At 36.8% G+C, this 13,810-nt stretch overlaps 1 protein-coding gene across 1 annotated transcript in view; it reads right to left on the bottom strand.

The window, feature by feature from the left end:
• runx2b (RUNX family transcription factor 2b) overlaps positions 1-13,810 on the bottom strand; it is a 179,759-nt gene that overhangs the window by 151,463 nt on the left and 14,486 nt on the right. The window lies entirely within an intron of this gene.

Consider the following 13,810-nt stretch of genomic DNA (forward strand, 5'->3'; position numbering starts at 1 on the left):
AAATGTAGTTTTGAGGGGCACTGAGGGTCTGTGGCTACGTGTGTATGCATGTGGGAGCAGGAGGTTGGCTGTGACCATAACTAAAATTCACAGTTCGGAAGGAAACCCAGACGTTTAACAAACACATTTTATGCTTGGACTCCTCTCTGAGGCCCTCCATTGTCATTTTCACTTGGGAACAGCACTCGTCAGAAGAAACCTCAATGCTTTGGATGCCTTAGCCGAGGCGGGGGAGCTCAAATGTCCCGTACTTTCTGTTTACACATTATTATGTTTTGGTTTGATTACACGACAAGCACAGTCTAAACCCGTGAATGAGAGACGCAATAGTTCTGATTATTTCATCCGATCGTGGAAAAAAATGCACTCAGCACGAGCGCTCTACAGTACGGAGACCAGATGTTTTCACTTGGGCATGTGCTTTGTTTTGCTTTCACAATGTAGCGCCACTGCACTGGCAGCTCCAAAACACTTCGGCTGCCCGAACCGCTGTTTCAGTCCAACATGCTAATCAGATCAATGGATCAGAATGTGCCAAAACATCCCTGTAAGAGCAATAAACTGCAACTCATTAAACAACCGACTACCACGTTGCATATTTCAAACAGTTTTTGATAGTGAATCAGAACATTTTACTTATGAAAATATTATGAATGTCAATTACAATAACGTTAATTTTAGTACTATTCTCAGTTACGTGACCTCCTAAGTAAACCAACCTTAAAAAAATTAGCCGTTCATGCATATCACAACACGGTATGTAATTCCAGGCCTTAAGATTATGTCTTGGCTACTTCGCAACCATCACAGTTTAGTCAGGTATGCACCATTGGACTCATAAATAATCTTGCTTTCCTCAGAAGAATGACAAGTGACGCCAGACAGGCGCGTTCGCTATAGCAGTCGAGCAAAATAAACCCTTAATTATCCATTGGCTTGAGGGTCAAACAAAGTCTTAATGATTTGGAATGACAACAGAAGAATAAAAGTTTCCTCTAACCACTTCCGTCCCCCCATCGATAACCAGCAGACCTCAAGCTCTTGATGGCTTCTCCAGAAGGATACAAAGTCCATTCAACTGTGGTTGCTGTTTGAAATAAAGTGACAACTTTTTATGAGCTCTGAAACCTCAGAAACTTTCAGCGTCATGCCAAAACTGATCCTGACAGATTTCTTTCACGACGGCCTCTTAAAAAATAAGGGATGCCTAAACGGAAATAATTCCCTGTAATTGCTGCCATCATAGGCGATGGATGCTTCAGAGTAATGGTTCTTTTAGCCGATCTAATCTGGATTTCAGAGGCACGTCTGATTGATTATATATACACACAAACTCAAAAATAAAATAAAAATAATTATATATATATATATATATATATATATATATATATATATATATATATATATATATATATATATATATATATATAAATATATATATATATATATATATATATATATATATATATATATATATATATATATATATATATAAACAGTGAAATTACTGATATTTAGATATTAGTGCTGTCATGATACTGAAATGTATATTTTGATACGACACCTTGAAAAAAATTGTTATTCAATACCATTTTTGATACCACGGGGAGAACTGCCATATATACATACCACCACACATATAATTTGTTATCATCTCATAATGTCTCATTTTGTTGCAATAGCTTAACCCTGGGATACAAGCAAATTAAAAACAGATTGATGCTTACAATTAAAGTTACAAGACTTATTCAGTCAAGAGCAGTGAGTGATTTTCTCTTTGTCTTTTGTTTATTGATTAACATGACAGACCGTGGCAGGTTCATTAGGCTGCTGTCAATTTAACTCTTTACAATTGCATCTGCTTAATAGGGCTGGGACGGTATGGATTTTTTCTTACCGCGGTTGAAAAGCAAGAAATTCCCACGTTTCAGCGGTAAACCGTTTTTTAAAAAATTAGTGTGTCACACTCACAAGACACGCAACAGACGTGGCGCCACGGCCCTTTTGTGCGTCTTGTTGTGAGTGCGACACACTATAGTTTGCTCTGTAAATTAAATTGAGAGTATAACTAATGCAATATATGCCATTTTAAATACTGTAGTCTATGCCAGATATATAAGCAAGCGTGTTTATTTTCCGTCAGTGTAACAACACAGCCTGTAAAACATTTAAATGATTATAAGTAAATAATGGTAATCTTAAGAATATAAGAAAATTTGTTTAAAAAATATTTGTTTTATAGCCAATTTCCCCGCAAAGATGCACCATGCCAGTCTGTGCTTTGAGATGAATGTGGGACATGAGCTGGATATAGACACCGTCTCGAATATCTTTGTCTTCATGTTTTCTTCTGACGTAGCAAACCAACGTCTGAAGAGCGAGTTTTATCTTCCACAGGGTCAAGACATTTAGGCTATGTGTGATTATGAGAATTTCTAGAGAAAACGAAAGTAATATCGCTGCGTATGAACTGCACTATTCAAAATAAACTTGACGCATCTCAAGTCTGATAACAAGCACAAACTGTGTTAAATCAAATTGTCCTACAGTGTTTTTCTACTTTACCACAGTAAAAGATGTGAATGGCTATAATAGACTTAAGCAAACAAATTGAAGAAACGTTTATAGTTCCCTGCGAAAATGAGTGCGACGCGAGTGAAGATTTGGGAAAAGAAACAAGATGTTCCGTGGGATAAAATGGACTAACGTTAGGCGTATTGTTAAAATTCGGCATGAATCCATAGCCTGTTTTCCAGGCTGCGGTAACATCTGCAAATTTATTTCCCTTGTAAAAGCTTTGTGCTTCACCGCTGTGATAAAAATCACGTAAAACAGCGGGCAAACCAGTTCACCAAATCGGACTGAATCATTCTAAACGGTTCTCAAATCAGCGCTGATCACACGTTACTTTAGTTACTCACTTTCTGACACGAGTGATAGTCCCCCCCGAATAGAAATAAACTAAAGTCTTGAAGTATATGTTGTAACTCCAACCGTTCACTGAACTGAGACATGTTTTGCTGAGAGAATTGATGAACTCATGAGTAGCTGATACTGAGCATGTGCGTGTAACTGAACGTGCAGCGGTTCTTGGATCAGTAGTAAAGAATCGAAAACCGTTTCTTTCAGACATGTTCAATACTGAGAACCGATAAAACAATGAGCAGAGCCTCTTCATACACACAACACTCTTCCCAACTGAACTATCTGCCTTTTTTCCAGCTACAATGGAGTTCCCACGGGACTTCAGCGTGAGACTACAGCTATTAACGTCTACAACAGGTGAATTTAAACAATGGCTAAGTGGCTAAACTCATCTCGTTGTCGTGTAAGGGACCTGTTCTTGTTGGACAGACATTTTAATTGCATTTTGTGTCTGTTAAGAGGCACAAAGACACCCTTTACGGTTGTGCCCCCAAGCTGCCGTTTTAGCTGAGGGGGGGCTCTGGGCATTAACTGTAATAGCTCCGCGTTGCAAGCACCAATCCGGTTCGGGTTTTTTTTCTATAGACTGTACTCACAAAGATATAACGATCACTGTGCTTGGAAGAAAAATATGATCCGAAAATTCATTTTTTATTCAAATCGACTAATTACGCACACACTGAAACGTGCTCCTTTGCAATTTAAAATATTAAAAAATATTTGAACAAATATTTCAGCCATAGAAAGAAAATGTGTTACAACAATCCCCTGAGTCTCCACTGCGATTTCTAGATGTTGATTTTGGGATGCCAGTTGAGTGACTCCAGAAGCCAGCATTTGTTGAAAACATGTTTTGAAATTGGGTGTAGGTTGACATATTTTCTACATTTTCTGTCACACTCGATGTTCAGCTCCACTGGACTTTCCTCTGAATGGGGCAGAGAGAAGGAAATCTCTATTTGGTTTATAAGTGTGACAGGATTCAAAGGCAAACAGGAAATGCAATTACTGTTCATTTGGTCTTGTGACTAGGGCCAATTTCACAGCAATTTCTGCGAGACACCATCTAGTAAGTAGTCCTAATTAGGACTTTCATCTCTTGCACAGTGTAAAGCACCCATTTGTGGTTTCATTCCATTGGAATTCAATACTCTTAATTTTCTACAAGCTGTTTATACTGTACACTCTCAATGTGGACACATACGAGGACCTGGAACAAGCCGAGGCCTGTGTTTGTGGAACGCCACCATTAATAAACGGCCAACAAGGATTCAGTTACTATTTGACATTTTCGGGACCAAAGGTTTCCTATTAGTCCAGGCTGAAACTAAAATATACATTATTTTCATAACCTGGCTGGGTGGCAAATTAAAGATTGTGTGTAGCTGGTTATGCATACAGTATAAATTCAACATGTCTCTAGGGTCCTTGCAGTGAAACACACAAGGTTTTTTGCAGCAAGTCATGAAATGTAAATACTGTAATCCTAATAAAGACTACAATATTTTAACTTAATATTGAATAATTTTAACATTTGAAACAGGCAATAAATATTATATAAATATCATATAATTGTATTTGTTCCTTTTGTGCATTTGTGACTTAAAAAGTCACTCAAAATCAAATAAAAAAATCCATAAACGCATCACAACATGCTTTTATTGTATAGGAATAAGCAGCTCAGGGATTCTTAAAAATATCTTATTTTGTGTTCCACAGAAGGAAAGTCAAACCGGATTGAATTTTGGGGTAAATAATTCCTTATCCAATTTTAAATCATCTGTGACATGAAGCATGATATGACTGGAAATATATACATTAAACACACTAAATACATTTGGAAAAATAAGACCTCGTCAGCTTGTGATTTAAATTTTTCCTCCTGCTTTAAACTTCTTACCAGTCATGATTGTCCCTGGCAAGAGCTTCTTATAAAAAACATATCATCTGTAATTTAATTGCTGAAACACCCACAATTAGTGGGGTAAGTTGTATTACATAGTCGTGGAGACTGTTTTCGGTCATCCAAGCCCTTTGCTACCTGTGCCAAGACACTGAGCCCATCGGCACTTTTGCTGGACCACCCAAACTCCATGAGGAAAAACCAACAAGGGTTTCAGCCACAGACTTAGCATAATCTCAGCCTCCTCTTAAAAAAATTTGACAAAGGACTGTTCCCCCTTCATTAACTCACAGGCACATGCTGATTGAAGGTTTCGGTTTTCCATGACTGGACAGTTTTGCAATAGGGTTCGTAAGTGAAGCAGGCTGCCCAGAGCTGCCACTAGACTGAGAAGTAGCCTTTGGCACTCATTTCAAACATGGACACAGTCTTCAGGAACATATTATTAAAACTAAATCCACTGTGCCAAATAATGATGTTTTAAACCATTCATCTCGCAGTGAATCATTCTGATATGTTTTTATCAGAATGAATGACCAATCTTTGTATTTCGATGTACTGACCGAATACCGTAGGGTCGAGCCTCTCTGATCGGAGAGATGCTATATACCGGATTGTTATATGTAGCCTTGAAGAAACCTGAATATAGAGTTTATAAAGTAATGGAATCTCATGGTTGTGCAATACTGCTCTCTCTTGGTAAAGACTTATATAACAAATATCATTTGTTTGAGAAAACAGCCTCAAGCCAAAAAATATCTGTAAAGTAAACATCAAGTTTAACAATATTATATTTAATTCACTTTATATTTACTATTATTCACTCTCATTCATAAGTTTGGGGCCAGTAAGAATTGTTTTGGGGGTTTTTTTGGGGGAAAGAAAATAATTCAACAAGGATACATTAAATTAATCAAAAGTAAAAGTTAGGACATTTATGTTACAAACGCTATTCATCAAAGAATCCAGAAAAATAAGAGCACACAACTGTTTTCAACATTGATAACACTAATAATAATAATCTTTCTTGAGCATCAAATCATCATAGAATGATTTCTGAAGGACCATGTGACGCTGAAGACTGAGAGAGTAATGCTGCTGTACTTTTAGCTTTGAATCGCAGCAATAAATTACATTTTAAAATATTAATAAATAATAAAATAGTTATTTAAAATTGTAATTATATCACATTTCCCCATATCACAGTTTTTACTGTATTTTGGATTAAATAAATGTAGCCTTGGTGAGCATGAGAGAGAGAGAGAGAGAGAGAGAGAGAGAGAGAGAGAGAGAGAGAGAGAGAGAGAGAGAGAGAGAGAGAGAGAGAGAGAGAGAGAGAGAGAGAGAGAGAGAGAGAGAGAGAGAGAGAGAGAGAGAGAGAGAGAGAGAGAGAGAGAGAGAGAGAGAGACATGTACATTAAACTTTTTTTACACTAAATCCCATTCTGTAAACCAAATTCACAATAACCTATAAAGCTATTTTTCAATCTCTTTCTGTAAAGTATTAATCAATTTCAGGTAGTTTAGCAAAAAATAAACACAGTTGTCATCGTTTACACAGAACAACTCAAATTTGTACACACTTATTTCTAATGATGATCTAATGATTATATTGGACACAAAAATAAGAGGGAGAGGTGGAAGAGTATCAAGTGTAAGAGGTGGTGAACAAGGAGGAAGAGGCTGAGGATGACAAAGAGCAAGGTGAGAAGAATGTTGTCACGGCTGGATCCGGCACAGCAGAGGGTTTTTCCCTTTGCCTGACAAGAGCCGACACTGCCCGTGATGTGGACGACGTCCTCAGACAGACTCAACATGAAGATGTAATACTGAGGCAGAATACATCTCTAACTGACTTTGATTTTGCTGTTGCACAACTCTTTTGAGTGTACTGTAATATGCTTTTCATTTAGAGGTTTTTGTTTTTGCAGTTGGGTTACTGTACTTTCACAGTATGCCACTGCTGAATATATAGAGACATTCAAGAGGCCTGCTATACAATATTCAGTACAATGCTGTACTTGCAGTGCATAGCAATTTATTCACCAAGGTGTAAGTTTTGATTACTATAATTTATGTAATTGCAACATTTGTTTCCTAACTGCATGCTTTGAAATCTGTGTTCTCTATGTGTGTCTAATGAATAATGTAGTGTTTATAATATTGATTTGATGTGTGTATGATCTGAATGTAGTCAGATGAAGATATGGTTTGGTGTTTAAGGGTTCGAGAAATGTGTTTATACAATTCAATATATAAGAGAAATAATTAGGGTATAAAATTGAATTATTCTCATGTGATGGTAGAGCTTTTGATACGCACACCGCATAACATGTACAATAGATGTAGATGGAGAACTTCTCTTTCAATAACTTATTTATAGAATGTTATTTGATTCAGAGCAAATCCATTGGATATAAAGCTGTAAGAGCAGTGAATTGCTGCATTATTAAAGGGACAGTTCACCCAAAAATGAAAATTTGATGTTTATCTGCTTACCCCCAGGGGTAATTAATTCTAATTAGACCCCATTGACATGCATTATACGAGCAATGTTTGGAGTTTAAAATCTTCATTTGTGTTCTATTGAAGAAACAAACGCACCTACATCTTGGATGCCCTGGGGGTAAGCAGATAAACATCACATTTTCATTTTTGGGTGAACTATCCCTTTAACAGGAAGATTTGTATTAAATGAAGAATTAAAGCAAATTAAAGTAAAGTCATACAGCAAAAGGAATGCTCTGTGTACTTTGAACAGAATAGCATCGTTTATGAAACTGGTAAATTTTATTCTATATTATAATGAAATATTAGTGTAATACTGTATATGGACAAAAAAGATAAAGATGGTGTAGTTACAATAATCCGCCAGCAGGGGCCATTGTAACCTTCCTTACCCTGACCCGTTGTTCACTCTCTAGTCACTGACATGGCAATAATTTACTGTTGTTTAGCCCACTATGTGTTTACTGTATTTATTATAAGTGCTTGAAGTTTTTGACTCTCTTTGGTCTTCTATCTCATCATCTCAGAGTATGTGAAGCTAACAGGAGAGATGTCTCCCCTGACAGCCTGTAAATCCAGTGCTCTATGGCGCAGCAGTTTGTCTGACAACATAAGGCTCTTACAGCTGTGCTCTGCCCCACCTCATACATAATAAAGACATTTAGAACACACAGACAGATATGGCCTATATATATATTGCTTCTGAGGTAAACCTAAAAATCGAAATGGAGAAACAACGGCATGCTTTTAATTCCAGTGTGGCAGAGATTAATATTTTGATAAGCTAAAGTCAAAGTTAAAGTCTGTTTTATAAATCCACAGTTAAGATAAGATTATGCATTTAAGAAATGTTATTTTGTAAAAGCCTTTGTCCTAAATTCGGTTTTGCAATGGTCATCAAAAACGGTTAAGATTCTAAAGTTAAGATCTTTCTGTAATGCGCCCCCAGAACTGCTCTTCAGACTCCTATGTGTGACGTCTCGGACACTACATCCATATTTTTTACAGTCTATGGTTTACACCCATCACCATTTCTAGCCACTGGGGGACAATAGACAGGTTAATGGAACTCACATTAATGTTAAAAACTCACAGTAAAATTTGCATGCCTTAGAGTTAAGTTTGTAGTCTTTAAGAGTCTACTATTAGCCTGAAAAGCCAGACTCACATCAAGATGTTTGGTCTGGAAACTCACCATTAACAGCTCAATCCGAGGGGCGGGATAAACGGTTGTCTTTCAAACTCCCTCTGCACGCGATAGGATAGCGCTACACCAACCAGAGCAACGAAGGTGAAGCAGAGCTCGCTGACAGATTAAACATTCACCGTATCCGGTCGGCTAAACTCTGAACACATCTTCCCTTTTTAAGAATGACTTCAGTGCCGTTCTTTGTTCTTTTCTCAGAGAAAAGCTTAACTCCAAGTCTTCCAGAGTCGCGGTCAGAGCTGATTCGAAAGACCACCGTTCGCCAGTTACTGTGTTTACTAGAAGCACGCAAGCGCAACTCGGCCGTCGTCATTATGGCCCCGCCCACCGACTCTATACACGCTGTGATTGGCCCGGCAAGAGTTAGGGGAATACAGCTCAGAAGGGTATAGAGAGTTGCTAGACAAAACTCGCGGGCAGATTAGATTTGCTGCCGCTAGGGTGCGTCTAGATTTCTAGGCTAGTGTTACGTTGAAAAGGGTGCAACATGAACACTTTGAAACCAGTGTATAGGAATAAAATTAATTTTAATTGGGACCTAAGAAAAGGGTGCAACATGAACACTTTGAAACCAGTGTATAGGAATAAAATTAATTTTAATTGGGACCTAAGATTCAAGAGCTGACTGGGCCAAAATAACAAACAAAACTTCCTTGTTTTAAACCTCTTTCTTAAACCCTAAACCAAAAAGAAAGAAAAAGAAAATACAGTATATAAACCTAACTCCCTAACCAAAACAGAGATCAAAATAGTTTACAGTAAACAAAAGTGGCGTCAGACTCCCTACTTTCCCAAATACTCAGTAAATATTTGTACAACCAGGCAAACAAACTGAAAAGGGCAGTCCAAATCAGTGTCGGAAAACAGGCAAAGGGTCAGATATACCAATTTCGTTCCACTGATACAAACAGTGTCAGATTTAAACAAACAAACAATACTCACAGTTTCTAATATTCCTAACACAGTCAAACTTTTATAACACACAAACAAACTCTGCATACACAGGACAAAACTCTCTCTCAAAACACAAGATCTCTCAATCAATCAATCTTCCTACAGGAAGTGATGACAAGCTTTTTAAAAGAGTGTGGACCAATCAGGACATGACAGCAATCAGCCTGCAGGAACCAATCAGAGAAACTTCCTGGTCAGACAGAGAGACTCACAAAACAGAGAGGTCACAAAATACAAAACATGGGGTTGTAACACTAGTCTACTATTACACTCTTCAAATTTCATAAAATTTGAAGCTGACAGCCTTTAAAATAAAACAGTGCTTAAAAGACAGAAGTTTGTGACAACAAGATTCAAACATCCACATAACTGCCATAGCTCACTCTGTAATATACCTAGAATCCGGTTAGCATCGGTTCATCGGTTTCACCACTGTAATGAACTAAGTCACTAATGCATTTATAAATGGCACTCATCAGTTCTATTGATGCAGGCGATTTAAATGTATTTACTGGTTCAAAGACCACTCTCACAATCAATCAATCGACTGGGGCTGTTGAGAAAAGACTTTATGTGGAAGCTGTACATGCTGGTCAAGAGAAGGATTTCATGATAACTGCAAAAAAATGTCATCGAAGACCTTAATCTCTTATTCAATGTTTATAGAGCAGTAGACCGGGTAAACCCAGCCTGATCTGCCGGCGATTTGATTTCGCCCGGTAACTCAGTCTGGAAACCTGTACATTAATTTCTACTGCTGCTGTTACACTTTTGCGGGAACCAATCACAGACTGGCTTATCCACCTGGCGTGCTATTGGCGGGTTTAACACGATGACGGATAGAGAAGCGATGGGTTGTTGCCCGTTGATCACGCCTCTTGTGCAGTAGAAATACCCAGCAGACTCCCCAGACCAATGTTCAATTTTAAATTGAGCTTTGTCTGGTGATAGCCAGACAAATAGAGCAGAGCCACAGGGGGAAAAACTTCACAAAGCAAAGCCATTTGTGCATGCAAAACCACAGTCCTGTAGAGTACAACTCATATTCATGACTCACAGACTTGCAAATGAATAAAAATGTACTTTCGTTGAGTCACAAAGATTCTTTCATTTTTTTCCTACAGCCATTCAAAGCAAATTCACAATGCCTAGAAATATCTGGGAAAGGAGACCTGTACCAAAATCTAAATCTGCCTTGCTGCCTATGTTTTAAGTCTGTTTATTTTAGCTACCTTTCTCTCGCCCCATCTGCCATCTTGTGTTTATTTTTCACTGAGCTAGCACAGCCATTCCGGAATTCCACATATTTTGTTAAGCTTGAATAAGTAAAAGAAAGATATGTAAACAATACAGGAAAATGTCTTACAGGACATACGTTTTTATGTTCATTTATGTGATGGTATTGTACACTAGCAGCCAATGGGATTGCTTTTCTGCTGTGGCCAGTGAAGTGCTGCCTCCGCACTTTCATTGTGTCACATAAAGGGCAAAAGGGTTAGTTCACCCAAAAACCCATGATTTACTTACCCTCAAGCCAGCAGAAAATTAACATTTACTCTCTGTGATCGCATTAGTATCCATCAATCACAAAATTAGCCGCTGAGGGAGTGTCACAGCACAAACGCTGCAGGAGTCAGATGGGGGGGGGAGATATGATTACTTTATCAGGGGGATATGAGGGGGGGGGGGAAGCACAATCATTCGAATATACTCCAGTGTTTCTACTGATACAAAGCCATATGCTAATCGTTGAAGTAACCCTTTAATACAGCCTATATAGGGGTTACGGTCAAGTGTTCCCACAAAATCTTATCATTTGCATGCATTTTTAAGCGGTTTAAAAACAGGTGATTTTGATATCACAAAAACATTATAGCAAAAATAACTTCATGATTTTCATAATTATGAAATAAAATGAATCATATTGTGTTAAGATTTTGATCATATCACCCGTCCCTAATATAGCCTGATATAAACCCTACAGATTTTGACCAACCGGGGCATGACCTAGAAAGTAAAGCATTACTCTTCATGCTGTGATGATCACAGGTCTGCTACTACCAATCTTGTCAGTTTTTTTGGAGAAGAGGTTTCTAAATCACTAGTCGCCAACCATTTCTGAAAGCAAACTGCAGTGCATTTTACAAGAGCTTCACTTTTATCCATTTGGCACACTAAAAGGACTTCCTGCAAGAAAGGGTGAAACAGTGAAATAGCACAAATGAAGGCTGAAAATCTATTCACCAGTTCAGTCATTTTCTTTCAATGCCAGTGCTAGATGACGCACGTCCTGACTGCCTCAGTTTTTCGTTTGAATGATAAAATGCATATACTTTTTTATATAGAGTTTGCCACATTAGATCCAAAACAATGCCCATGAACAAAATAAAGATTTCAACCCACTGGTGCTCATCAGGAACATCCATGAAGGATGAAAATGTATCAACAGCAAATAAAGGACACATGAATAATGGAAGCGAATGACGGTGAACAAACTCTATGAAAAAGCTTCTCTTTTTTAAGCTTTTACATGAATCCATATTTTTGTGTGCACTGCGGAATTATGATAAATAGGAAACATACATGAATATAAATCAGAAACATTTGATTCCTGTTTGCTTTACGGTATGTATTGTGATAAGCACTACTATACAAATAAATGTGAATTTAATCGAATTGAAATAAGGTCAAGCATGATGCAAACTGTAAGTCCTTCAGTATGGGCAAAAGAACTCTTAAAGTAGCATTGATGGTTTAATAGTCTGTGGTTTTGATTGATAAAAGACACATTCCTCTGAAATTACTGATGGATAATGAAGAAAAGCAGAGACATTTGCTTGGAATAGAGAGTGTGAAAGAGTATGTGCTATAAAATTTAGTGTGTGATTCTAATGACAGGGAGCAATAACCCATGATATACTCATGCCTTTAGCCCAATGATCCTACATTGTGAATATATCATGAAAATCTTCAACTTGTTCTAACTAGAGTTAGCAGAACTTACAGTTCCAACACACCAAAGTCAATGGGTGTTTGAATGGGTTTTTGATTCAATGTCTGAAATAAGGTCTGTAGTGAACAAAAGCTCAAGATGTTTTATTCTACAGCAAAAATACACCAGTGATACCTTACAAGTTATACAGTATTATTGTCATTGTTGATATTTTTATTAATTTTATATGCTCTGCATTTATAGGTTTCAGATTGAAATCTTGAACAAAGTAATGTATAAGAACAGGTAGGCGACGCACAAAACTTGGAGTTGAATATATGATTAAAATTCAACATTACACTTGGGATTTTATGCTTTTGTGTCTTTAAAAAATCACTTGTTAAAAATTGCCAGATTGGGACTAGCAAGGTTGTCGGGGACATTAAACGTCATAACGCAGAACAGATAAAACTACTGTGCTTACCAGCCTCATTGTGTTTATACTCGCACTCTTGCTTAATTATAACTCAAATCTTCCAATTTGTAAATACATTTTTAAAAACGACCACATGGCCATGGTTAATTTATGGCCTAACTTTAGCTTTTTACTTCTGGCAAATGTATTTAGGCTTCCAAATTCATGTTTGTTCAGTTGTGAGGATTATTTTGATGAGCAAAATGTGCAAGAATAAACTTGTCAGCAGTGTTGAGTATAATTCATTACTAAGAAATCTAATTACTGTCATTTAATTACTTTTCCCTCGCAAAAGAAATGTAAGGGTTCACTCTTTACTTCTGATGTAATTGCATTAAATACTGTATAGACTATAGAACAATTCTATATAAAACAATAGTGGATTTAAAATCAAAATGTAATGTTAAAATGTCTGTTTTTAATGTATCACTGTCCCTTTGCACACTTTGGACAGTTCAAGAATAATGTATGCAATTGTATATTTTGAAAGAATTTGAATTGTTGTTCAAGCGGTCGAGGTAGATATGGTATTTATAAAGTAATAATTAGTAATTTAAGAGGGAGTAATTAGTACAGTAATCTAATTACACTATTGGAGATGTATCTAGTCAATTTATTTAATAATATAAAATAATTTTGAAATACTATTTCAATTATTGTAATAAAATGACATGACCGTTGATCATTTGTACTAAGACCATCTCTAAATATGAAATAATATCTTGCAGTATCATACAAATTCCTCCCCTAATGCTATACAATTTTGTAATTTAAACATGTAAAATAAAAATGGTGACGGTTGAATATTAAATATGCACACTGTTATTACAAAATATTATACTTGAACATTTTAGGCCAGAAGTAGCCAAAATGTTCTTCTTAGTGCACTAATGCAATACTGTTTGA

This window comes from Pseudorasbora parva, chromosome 15 (genome assembly GCF_024679245.1).
Source record: "Pseudorasbora parva isolate DD20220531a chromosome 15, ASM2467924v1, whole genome shotgun sequence".
NCBI lineage: Eukaryota > Metazoa > Chordata > Actinopteri > Cypriniformes > Gobionidae > Pseudorasbora > Pseudorasbora parva.